Source organism: Balaenoptera acutorostrata, chromosome 3, assembly GCF_949987535.1.
Source record: "Balaenoptera acutorostrata chromosome 3, mBalAcu1.1, whole genome shotgun sequence".
In the NCBI taxonomy this organism is placed as follows: Eukaryota; Metazoa; Chordata; class Mammalia; order Artiodactyla; family Balaenopteridae; genus Balaenoptera; species Balaenoptera acutorostrata.
The window spans coordinates 111,828,521-111,841,658 of record NC_080066.1 but is presented as its reverse complement, the minus strand read 5'-3'; positions in this window follow the sequence as shown (position 1 = coordinate 111,841,658).

Sequence of the window (13,138 nt, the reverse complement as noted above, 5' to 3'; positions counted from 1 at the left end):
CCTCTCTCCACCCTATGGAAATGTGATGGCATAAGGGTGGGGTAGATGAGTATTGAGTGTTTTGGGAGCCCAGGAAAGGATTATCTGATCCTTGCCTTAAGACTTCTTAACAGGAGAGCTGAGAGATAAGGTGATGGGGGGTGAGGTAGGGCAGGAAGGTTTTCCAGGCACAGGGGACAAGAGTCTGCACAAAGGTGTGGAGAGCAAAAGCATGCCTCACTCAGGCAACTGGAAGAAGTTCATTATGGCTGGAAAACAGAGTAAGAAATGGGGATGGAGAAGTAGGTAGGTCAGACCATGAAAGGCTTTACATAAGATTTAAGGGAGTTGAGATTTCAAACCAGCTAAGCGCTCATAGAAAAGAGGGGGGAAAAAAGTAAGGAAAATGATTATTCTGTCCATATTCTCCAAAGTATAAATATACACACACATTTTATATCTCCCAACTGGAAGGAAGTTAAGGATCCCCAAACTTGCTGTAAAGCAATGGTTTTCTAGTTGCTACTAACCCATATTCTTTGATTTGTTTAAATAACAAGTATGGTAAAGCAGTTAATAGTTACTGTATGTTTGCTATGATACAGGCAATGTTCTAGGAAACTTACAGGTGTGATTTTCTTTAGCAATCAAGATAACTGGATAGATAACCTTTAGAAGTAGTTACTATTAGTATCCAAAATTTAGAGATAAGGAAGAAGAGGTAAAGGGAGGTTAAATGTCTTATTCAAGGTCACACAGATAGTTAAGTGGTAAAGATTTTTAAAAAGAGAGGGAGTAGAGCAGTTGCTTTTCCTTACCTGTTATGAAGGTAGGCTGGGCATTGATACTGAACATGAATAATAAAGGCTCTGCTGATAAGCTTTCTTTCTAATTGTTTATGCATCTTATACCATGGCATAGAGAACAAGCCTAGCGAATGGGTAATTCAAGACTTTATCTGTTGAAATCTGTGTAATCACAAACACAGCAATTACATTGCTTTTCTATGGGGAAAGTTTCGCAGAATTTTTTAAAGTCAGGGGAGCCATGGAAACTAAAAAAGGAAGCTTGAATCCAAACAGATCAGGAATCAGGAAGTCAGGGCCTCCATTTTCCTCTCTTCAGAATAAAGTCACATTTTATATTACCATATTACAGCGTTTAAGAATTATGAACCAGACAACCACTTGAAAATAGTCTATAATTCTATAATTTGAATCAAACAACTTCTAAGTCTTTAGTTTTAATACATGCGCACCATTTAATCTTTTTTTTTAAAAAGTTTTGGTTGTTTGACACCAGCAGATGGCACCCTAACAAAATAATTTGTGTACCATAGGTGAACTGTGTATAGTCCTTTTACATGCAAATGCAAGGCAAGCTCATTGGCTCTGGACGTGCAGGGTAGCAAAGAGAAGAAACAAAGACAAGACTTGATCTTTTTAAGTCAGACAACTTTTATTTGTGGGGGAAAAAGCAGAAAGAACATTTTTCTTATGATTCTTCATTTTGTGAATAAAGAATAGTTTGAATCATTATTGTAAGAAAACCCTCTATAAATCTGCATTAAAAACCCAACTATAATAGGTAACGTGATTACATTGAAAGGAATTAAATGGATTGATACATATATTTTCCAGCCAAAAAAAAAAAAAAAGAATTTGAAGAACCAAATATTCTTTTTGATTGCTTTGACTTTCAGAGGTGACCCTAGAGTTTTGTTTTGTTTTGTTTCACAGTTTAATTGAGAAGAATTTAAACAGAAGTCTGCACAGAAACTACTCGCCACAATACCCATCTCAACATCAGGCCCATTCAGTTTGAATTGTTCCAATTAGGTAATTGGTGTTTGAATGCCCCTTTTGCTATTCATGTGTTAACTGTTATTTTTAAAGCAAATACAGATTATTGTGTCAAGATCATGATAAAGCCATCTATAAGGGATGAGTACCTTCCTGTTTTGGAAGGAGTCAGGGTTACCACTTTTCCTTTCTTCTTCCTCTCCTCATCCTTTCACTTAAGTCCAGGTATTTGCTTTAAGAAATCAACCATATTTGCAGCTTGCCTATCATTTTCTTGTCTGTGAAAAGAATAACGACCTACGTTATTAGCGTTTTTACTAAGCCTTCTCACCTGCCTCAGTTTCCTACCAAATAATTATTTCCTTTATAAAGATATCAGTTTATAATTAACTTTGCAAGAAGCCATAATAAAAGAATCAAACTTTGGTATGAAAACTACCCCGGATCTAAGAGCAGCCCTCTCTCTAAGATGGAAACTCCAGGTTTGAGGCAGCAGCAGCAACATTCTAGAATCAGGATCCATCCCCTTTCCTTGTGCACTGCTGCAAAGGGGGAAGAAAGACACAGAAGGTTGTGTAGGGCTAACTTCAGAGCAGGCACCAGAAGATGTGGCCAGTTTGTGAAGACCAGTGAGGATCTGAAAGAAGAACTGAAGGTTCTCTGCCTCCTAGGTCTTGCTCAAGAGAAGGGCTGAAATTAAATATATAATTCCATCCTCTTTAAGACCTTGAATGAGAAGACTCAGGATTTGCTTTCTAAAAAGAAGGAATGGTTACAGGAGGCAGAGCACTCCTAAATGAAAAAAGAAGCTCAATTCCACCAAAGCTTTGGCAAGCAAGTGAAGCCAGAGCTTGGAAGATGAAATACACGTTGAAGAAAATGAAGCTCAGTGAATTAACAACCTGACTTGAGAAGATCACTCAGCTGCAGATAATAATGGTTAACATTTATTGAGCGCAACCTATGACTTGAGGACTCTTTAAAGTATTTTAAATTAATTAATTGATGAATTAATTAAATGCTTATGATAATCTATGATCTTGGTGCTACTGGATATATATTTTAAAGTTGAGGAATCTGCAGCACAAGCGACTTTACCCAAAATTGCCCAGGTGGTCTGGGTCCACTTTTAACCACTAATTCTTACCATCTTTCTAATAATTTTCTATGAACCTTTTGTGAGATTGCATTTATTCTGGGAGAAGTCTATACCCTACTCCTATCACCACTGTCTAAATAAAGATGGAGAAAGACTGGGGTTTTATACAGCAAAAAGAGAAGGTGTTTTTCTTTAATTTTGGAGCAGTGGAGCTCTCTGGATTGATAACAAGGCTCAACGTTGCCAGGTTTCTTCACCATTGGGAAATGTGATTCAGCTGTTCTGCCCCAGAGTGCCTGGTCAGCATAGCAGATCCGTCAGAGTTTGCAGAAGGGGAAAGTTTCCGCTCCTCAAGAGTGATGTCAAGGTAAGTGTGCTTCCAGAGTTAGTGGGAGGCACAGAGAGAAATGTGACAGCAGGTAGGGACTGAGTAAAGGAAACTGGTGTTTTAAACAAATGCAGAAAAGCCATTTTAGAATCACTGGGAAGGAGTGGTCAGTCACAAAATACACCAGGATGGTTTCAAGTCAATGAAGTCAGGGCTTCACTCTCCATACGGAGAGACTGTTTTCTGGGTATAAGAGAGAAGAGTTATCAGTTGAGTCTTGACGACTATTCTAGCATTCTAAAGTGTGAATCATGTCTGGGGACTCCTTGTCCAAATGTCGAGTTATCGGTGTCACTTGTCAATCTCTTCTTCCGCCAAATAACAATGCTAACAGTCCTGCCAAGTAACTCCTTGATCAATAAAGAGCAATCTTAGGCCTATTTTCTTCACTTTTTCTTTCCTTCTTGAGATGCCAAGATGTGGATGGTTTCTGGGTCTTCTCCTTAGCAACTATCTTACACAACTCACCTCCCATCAGCCCAATTTGTTTTCCCACTTTATCCTAAAGTACTCCAATGAGGGAAGCTAATAAAAACCATGAAAGGCAGAAGTTGGGTAACTACAGTCATTAGCGTCTCTGAAGTTTTTTTCCCCTTCTGTGTATTATCACCATCAAGGCTAGGCTGATGTTTAGCAAAGAGCACCTGTCAAAACAAAAGAAGAGTTTCACACCTCACAATTTTAAGCCCCAGGTAAGAAACTCAGCCTGGTGGATCGGCAAAAAGGAAGACAAGAAACCCGAAACTCGTAGACTTGGAGTAGAGTTAAATGAGTTTCCTCTGGGTACCAGCAGCCTTTTGTTTAACACGATTAAATCCTCTTTGTTTCATTACAGACATCAGTGCGAAAACAAACAGTGTGATCAAGATAAGGGCCTGGAGCAGCATTCTGTTTCTCTTTCTCTTTCTTCTTTTTCTCAGGGAGCTATCACCACCTCTCAGTGGACAGGCTTAAAGGAACTTAACTGGCTCACAGAAAATTGATGAGCTGAGCTGAGCAGGTGTACAGGAAAGCTTTGGGCTGCCGGGTTAGGGGATGGAAAAAGTGTGAAGCACTTATGTCCGTGACCAGATTGAGTGATAAGAGGACAGGCTTCCTTTGCTATCTAATTAATTGTCTTTCTTTTCAAAACACAGTCTTTGATTTCGAGAAGCATCTGAAAAAGATAAGACCTAGTCCTGGTGAAATACAACAAGCAACCCCAAAACTCATATTGAGGTTGAAGTCAGGGGGTGGGAGGATGGAGAGGGGATGAGGGAGATGTTACCAAGTCAGTAACCAAAACAACAAACTATTGACCGGTCAGGAGACAGCAGTCAACTGAATTCTATCAGGGATGCAACAAAACTGAAACCTGTGTGCATTTCCAAGGCAGTCCTTTCTATATTATTAAATTGCTTCTTTTATTGTTGTTAGACAACACGAACTCCTCTTAAACAAAACATAGATATTGTCAGTGTAGCAGCTACACTGAGCTGACAGAAGCTGGGGTCATCCATATACACATTTTAATTACCTCTTTTCAGTCAGGAACATCATTAGAAGTTTATTATTACCAGCCACTATCTTGTGATCTTAATTGGCTTCCTTCACAGACGACACCAAGATGCCAATGCAGAAGCTCTGGCAGCCTCCCAGAGATAGTGACCAGATCGGTGACACTTTACACTGATACTGTCTTCAGCTGAATAACAACCATCAGTTTAAGTTTTAATGCTAGACATGAGGTGGAAGCTTCTTTTAACACCTGTATGCAGAGATATTCCTGATTCCCTGGTGTTGAAAAACACACTGAGAGGGAACGACTTTTCACACACCTTTTCTAGAGTTACAGAGAAATTATCTATAGGATAGGAGAGGGGTATGCCAAGCAGCCAGTTATTCCCCATGGCTCTCTTGGATACTGGTAAAATGCAAAAAAGAAAAGAGTTTGCTTACCAAATGGAAAAATCTGGATCCATTGACTCACAAATTAAATCTGCAACATGGACCATGGTTATCTGGCTGCTTGCTACTCAGAAAGTATGGAAACACCCTTAAATTAATAGTTTTCATTAATAACACTGGGCTTGAATGAATAATAATTATTAATTTAGTTTTCAAAGCACTGGCAATCATGTTGGGGATAATGGCAAACTTGGAGGCAGGGAGGAAAAAGAGAATGATTATCAAATAAACATATGGTCAGGTCCTGTGGTGGATAGGCGAGAGAAAGGTCTTTCTGTGAATAGAATTAGTATCTTTCTCCTTGCAAAGGAAAAGAAATAAGTTCTGAAATTTTAATTGCTGGGGTTAACTCTTTGTAAGATCAGGCTTATGATATCTCTGGGAACAAGGTTACTTGGATACCTTCTTATTACAGATAATTATACTGTTGATTCCTGGCCCTTTGGGCCATTCTTCAGACATTTGTAGAAAATGAGCTAAGTCACAAATATTCTAACTTTAGTTAGTTATCAAAATTCAGTAAAATTTTGAACTCCACCAAAGAGAAAAAAATCAGTTTAAAAAGCTACAAATATCAATGGATTACTTACTCAGAATAATAATGGTTAGAAAGCTTGTTGTTATTTTTATAGTTAAGATTCATGTAATTTTGGTATTATCAGTATATTCCTGACATTCTTTTTTTGGCTGTGTTGGGTCTTCGTTTCTGTGCGAGGGCTTTCTCCAGTTGCGGCAAGCAGGGGCCATTCTTCATCGCGGTGCGCGGGCCTCTCACCATCACGGCCTCTCTTGTTGCGGAGCACAGGCTCCAGACGCGCGCAGGCTCAGTAGTTGTGGCTCACGGGCCCAGTTGCTCCGCGGCATGTGGGATCTTCCCAGACCAGGGCTCGAACCCGTGTCCCCTGCATTAGCAGGCAGATTCTCAACCACTGCGCCACCAGGGAAGCCCTCAACCTTTTAATTATAGGTAAATGTTATGAAAATTTTTAAAGTATAAATGACAAAAATAACTTCAGTTTATGGAATTCCTGGAATATGAGGTCATGTCATGGTTATCCATATATAAGTATAATTTCCATGCCACATGTATGGGTTTAAATTTTAAAATGTCTCTTAAGACATGACATTGATATATTCCTTCTACAAATATAGCTGAATTCTCTGTGAGAAGAATCTTGAAATAAAGAAAAAAATTGGATGAAAAATTCAAATCCCCATAATTATTATGAGACTGCTACATATGGTTTATACTACACACAGTGAAATGGAGACATAAAATGATTCTTTTCCTCCACTACCAAGCATAACCTCTTGGCGGCTCCACTTCTGTTGCAGGAATGGTCATCTTTTGCCTCCAGAAAATAGTTTCCTTCTCATCCTCATTTTTGTTTACCTGATGGATTTCCTCTTTTTAGGGAGAAATGAAAATTCGCTTTACATTTCAACTGCTTTACTGTATTGAAACAGGATGGTGAAAATACAGCTGTTTAAAACATACTGTGTGCAAAAAGGAAATATTATTTTTAAGAAGAGTTATCAAAATCAGGGTGCCAATCACTCTTAAAAGCAGGGTAAAAATTACTTGCACTTCAATATTTATATTTATATTTATTATAAGAAAAAAGTTTTTTTTTTTTGGTGGAAAGAAGGTGCAGAAAAGGGCACAGTATTAGCTAAATATTGTACCTTAGAACATCAGTCATTTCCTTCTCAATAGTACTGAAAGGGTCTAATTTATAAGTTCTTCCATCTCCCTGTTATGCTGGTTTGTAAGTTCTGACACTGCTACTGGTATGTTAATGAGAAGCTAGCGTTCCATTAAGAGAAAACCATATGCTCTGCTGCCTACTGTGAAAGAGAAAGCATGTAATGTGGCTGTTGCCTTAGTAACACATTAATTCATTTTGTCAGTGTTGGCACAGATCATTTCATTTATAAGAAAACAAGTATAATAGTTTACCACATCTATAATATTTACAGTGTTTCTGTTACAAAACAGTGACAAAATGAGTTTAAAAAATAGAGTTGGTATATCATTAAAATACGGAATTTGTGGTAAAATTTTCCCTGTAAAAATGAAAAAAAAATAAAGATTGCTGTAAAATTTCCCTTCACAATTCTACTTAAAACATTTTAACACCAAACTGTTTGCTTTTTAGCATATTTGTATTATACTAATAACGTGCGTCTGCTGCAAAAAATTTAGTCCATGAAAAACACAAGTGCATTAACAGTTTTTAATGAATGCTAAACAAAATATTTCATACAACAGTTTTGTTAAATTACAACCATTATAAACCTAATCGTATGCTAGTGTGTTACTCATAACAAGGCTAAACATTTATCTAGTTTTATCTGTTCTTCCAGATGTTTATTAGTATTCTAGCACTCCTAAAATATTTAAATTAAGCCACTCCATTTTCTCATGTGAATGCATTTGGGGTTTTATTCACAGAAAATCTAGTCACATGTATATCTAAATAAATATAGTACACTGTATATGCTTTATGCACAAGTGATACTTAATGTGAATTGAGATGATCCAAAAGCATGATAAAGGAGAGAAGTGATTAGAGGAAAGACAAGTTCCTGTTTATTAAAGTCTGCACCTGCAGCAGGATATCAGTTCTACCCATCCTTAGGGTATTCCACACCTGTAAACACACGTTCTTAACAACAAACATTTTGCATCTGTGATGTTCACCTACCTTCTTTACCCAATAAAAAGGGACCTGTGCACAAGATAGCAAGCAACTATCATTTACCAGTTTATGTAATGATTCAAGTTTTATCTCATTTCAAAGGAAGCATTTATACATTTACATAACTTATACAAATGGGTGCAAAGCACTGTAGAGCTGGCCATCTAAGTAATGAATGGCCAATTACACTTTCAACATTAAGAAATACCTTCTTAATATATGTGTTCAGTGGGTTCTTCCAGAGCTTCATGAACCAAATGTGGGTGTTTTTGTTTCAGTTCTCTCGATTATATTCACAGCAACGCTCCAAGTTTGATGGGATTCTTTCTAATTAGAACCCAAGACCCAAGAGGACTTTGGAGAGCCTCCCTTACAGACCTGCAATGTGATTACTCTGGGAAACACTTTAGAAAATAAAATTTATGATTAGCTTTGATGAAAATGACTTTAGTTTTAACTTCAGAATATCTCTGCTTTGATATGAGTAAAATACTTTGAATGGCTACATCACCAGAAGAGAAAATATAACCAAACATCAATGTGATTTTATATGATGGGGAATTAAATGTCTCTGAAATGTAATCATATCACATTGAGTCACCCAATAAAAGTAAGTTAATGAAGTATGTTATCTAATTCACATGTTTTTACTTATTAGTTTGCAGTGCTTGAAAAAATAACGCTGTAAACTTTTCAAGATCCTTCTTTCAACTCAAGCTATTTCTATCAATAAAACTGGTTTGTCAGCAGTTAAATGGCACCACATTTATGCTTTAAGTGCACAAAATTACAGGTATCTTTATAATAAGATTCACTGATTAGACTCACTATAAATAATGTGATACATATTACTATGACTTCGGTTAAATAAAAAAAAATTATCTTGTGGTTGGTAACACCTCAAATTTTAAATTCCTTTGATTTTAACAATTTATTGTTACTTATGCCCCTCCATTAATTAATATGATAATTAATGTAAGATTAGAGATTAAAGTTACGAACTGGAAAATATACAAATATAAGTGTATATATGTATATATACGCACATATTTTTTATACTCTTCAATATATTATTATTTTCTCTTGAGAAATAAAATCACATATTTTATATCTGTATAGTCCTAGTGAAGTCTCTTATTTTTCTCATGATTATTTCCAAAATCCACATACCATATTAAGAGCAAAGAAAGCTATTGTCGTATCTATATGACCATAAAAAAGATAAAATAAAAATTCACCAAAAAAATTATTATGCTTAGGTATATTATACCCTGTAATCAGGTTAACTATCCTTTCCTCTCTGGTAGTGTCAGCTGTGTTCACTTCATTTCCACACAGATATGTGAGTAATACAGAATGACAATTGTGAAGGTCAACTTTGCTCAAGGTCAGTTTTATGTATACATTTGTGAACGTATCTGAGTCTAAGGAGTTCAACTCTGATAATATTAAATTATTATGTTCCTTCATAACTGCTTACCCACAATATTATAAAATGATATAATCTTTGATCTGTAAATAATTATTATAATCACTACTTTGAGATATACATGAAATACAATCAATATATATCAAGTAAAAGTAGATTTTTTTAGCTTTTTGGAGTACTTTAAAAACTTTGAAGGAGAATATAGTAAATATGTATTAAAAACCCCAACATTAAAATATTTTAAAAATCATACATGTCAAAAAATAAATGCTTCATTAATGCTTGTTGAATAAATGAATGAACATAAAGTACGTAAGTATACTTGCATTTATACAAACCCTCTTAGTCACATATGTGATAAATTTATCATATAAATAAACTTATTGGTGGAGCATTTTGATTATAAGAGTGCTGAAAGTGAGTATTTAAAACTTAACAGTAACTAATCAGGCTTAGCCTTTGAAGTTAATCTCTTATAGAGTAACGTTTCAGTCCAGTTTAATTCAATGTGAATTTGCTGTGTGGTGAAGAAGGGAAGACAGAATTAATGACCTCTCAAATTCTTAAGAATTTTAAGATTTCAACAGATAAACATGCCAGTATTTGGAGAAGGATTAAATAATGTTAGCTGCACATGTATGCCTTTTCAATATTTATCTTCACTTTTGTTTAATGGCATATAATTCAACAGAAAAGTTGGTCAGTAGTTTTAGATGAACTCAAATTCGCATTGTAGTAAAAACTCAATTTACCCAAGAGACGAATCATTTAAAATAAATGTCTGAATATTCATTATTCCTGATTTAAGTAGAGCAGCACATTTATATATTTTATATAACGTGTGAAAAATTTATACATAAAATATTTTATCATAAATTAAAATAGTTATACAATAAGAATGCAAATTTTAATAGTTATCAAAAGATTTTAATCTGAGATGTAATTTGTTATTGTCATAATTTAACACAAAATATGTAATATGATACAAATATTAAACTTTAAATAGTTGAATACAGAAAACATTGGTCTGATGCATTATGGGAATAGAAACAGAAATATGTCAGTATAAGCATAATGACAAGATTTGGGTTGTGTTGTTTTCTGGGAAAATCAAGATCCCTGTTTTAAGTTTGTCTTGTTTATTATCTACTTATATGAATAATATTTCCTAATTAAGTGAGAAATTAAAATTCATATATATGCTGTAATATTTAGAAGATATCTGTAGTATTATATTATTGTTCCATTAATTTGTACACTAACAATTGCTAGCTACTAACTTATAACTGTTCCAGTGATTAGGGTATTCTAAAGAATCTAGTCCTGGGATATTGTTTTCTAAGCTATATGGTATAGGAGGATATATTACAGCACATGTGACCCACACTTTTATGATATAATTAGTATATAAAAAGGCTTTATTTAGAAATACTGGCACACTAGATAGTTAGTTATACATTTCGTTAAGTTGACTTTAACAGAATATGTTAGAGAAAGAAATTTTTCCAAGTTGATGTAAAGATTATTCAAACATACACCACACATATTTTTGAGTTTTGTCTCCTTTTTAACTTCTGGTCAAATTGATGAGCAGCCTAGCTTCATAGCAGTGTAATATGGAGGCATAATCATGTCAGAAGGCTGGACTTTTGACTCCTGGAATCTTATGTTCTAGCCAGTCCAGCAGGATTTTTATTTTGCTTGTTTGTTTTGCTTTTTCCTCTTTTATACGGAGAACGAATTTTATGCCTAAAAAAGAAAGATTCTTATGGGGAAAAATGTAGTAAAGAACACAGTATCAAATTTGAACTATTCTCTAGAAAATAAAATTTAGGCATTTATACATATAAAATACTTTTATCACTAACTATATCCCCATAAACTATACCTTATTTTAATAAAATCAAAGAATATTTTCATAAACAAAGAGTATATACTGAGACACTCATGTCAGAACTGAACCTTTTCATCTTTAATATACAAATGCTACTTGCAGAACTTTTACCATGATAAAATTTTCTCTTATGTTAATCAATAAAGGGTAACAAATTTTCTATAAATCCCACTCTATTTAAGTCCTCTCAAGGCTACTTTACTGGTCATATTTACAAACTTTTGGTTATAACACTCATGCTGAAATGTTTTTTGAAAATATGATGATACCACCCAAAGCAATATATAATTATTTTAGATTTGGTGTATGAAGAATGCTAGACCCGTGGCCTCACTAGAGAGTTAATCAAGAAGACTTGAAAGGTGGATTCTCTGATTTGTGCAAGATTAATATTCATAAAACAACCAACTTTTTTTCTTCATTTCTTTTTGTTTGAAAACAGATCTCCAATTCTTTTGCTCGGTTCACTCATGCTCCAGGAGTGTGGGAATTTTGTCTTCATCTGTGTATTCTTCATAGTATGCTAAGTCACTGCTCACTAAACATTTGGCAACTTGAACTGAAACCCTGCAGTAGGTGAGTTTGTCTTTACTTATAAGGGATGATGTTGCACTTTGTGTTAAAATATTTATTAAATTTACAGAAATAATTAACTTCATAAGCTAAACCTAGACAAAATGTAATTCCCCTTCTTGGTTGTCATGTACTAAACGTATAAGTAATTTTGGCCATAATTGCTTTAGTGAATTGTCAGCCTATGTAAAATTTTAAATAATATCCAGTTGATTGTGTATTAAAAGTTTCAAGAAATACAGATGGCATAATGTGTTATGCTAGAGTAGGCAAGTAATCAATGCTCACACCAAATAATTTTCATAAAAGTAACTTTGACATTCAAGAATTCTTGTATATATATTTTATTATCAATGCTGCTCAATGTACTTATAAACTATCCAATTACATAGGGAAGTTTCCACTCAAGTGAACATCTAGTTGTTGAGTTTCATATGTAATTCCAGAAAGATTAAATTATTTATTCAAGATTAGAATTTAAATACTACTTAAAATTCAAACTTTTTGCCAGTTTAGATTATTTCTAGATATAGCTAATTAAAAAACTTATAATCATAAAATTGCAATATTAAGTACAATATGGTTGGGGTGAAGAAGTAAATAAATCTACCCTGAAAGTTATAAAACAAACTCATTTCCCTTTCACCTGTTTAATGTTAATTTTCCTGTTGTTAAGCCCCCAATAAATTATTCACTGGATATAATACCATAAAGGTACAAATCAATCATTACTTACTAACACAGTAATTCACTGACAGTATATGTTTGCTAAAATTATTTATCTAAGTTTACCCCTAAAACACAATATTACCATAAAAAATGTTAGAATTTCAGGCTTTATCAGGATGCTAATGGGGCAAATACTTACCACCTTGGTTTTATAAGCCAAAGGTATTTTAGAAAGTCCTATCTTACAAATAATTAAAAGCTAAAACTTGGAAAGTAGATTTCTGGAATTTGAATATAGTTTTCTACATGTATAATATTATAATGAAGAAAAAGGAAGAGGATGAAGCTGAGAGAAAGAAAGAGAAGGAGGAAGGAAGAGGAAGGAGGAAGGAAGAGGGTGAATGAGGGAAAAGAGAGGAAGTGGGGAAGGAGAGAGTTCTGGAGGAAATTTTCCTAAATTACTGAACAAAAGTTGGAATAGAAAAAAGACAGAAAATTCAGAAGTGTGTTTGTGTGAGAAAGAGATTAACTAAAGCTAAGTCTGGTTATGTGTTTAAAATCGGAGAGAATGAGGGGCAAGAAGAATGCTTCAGGGGACTCATTCCCCTCAAAGGAGGAAAGAGATGGAGAGAAATGCATGAGGCAGATAAGGGCCA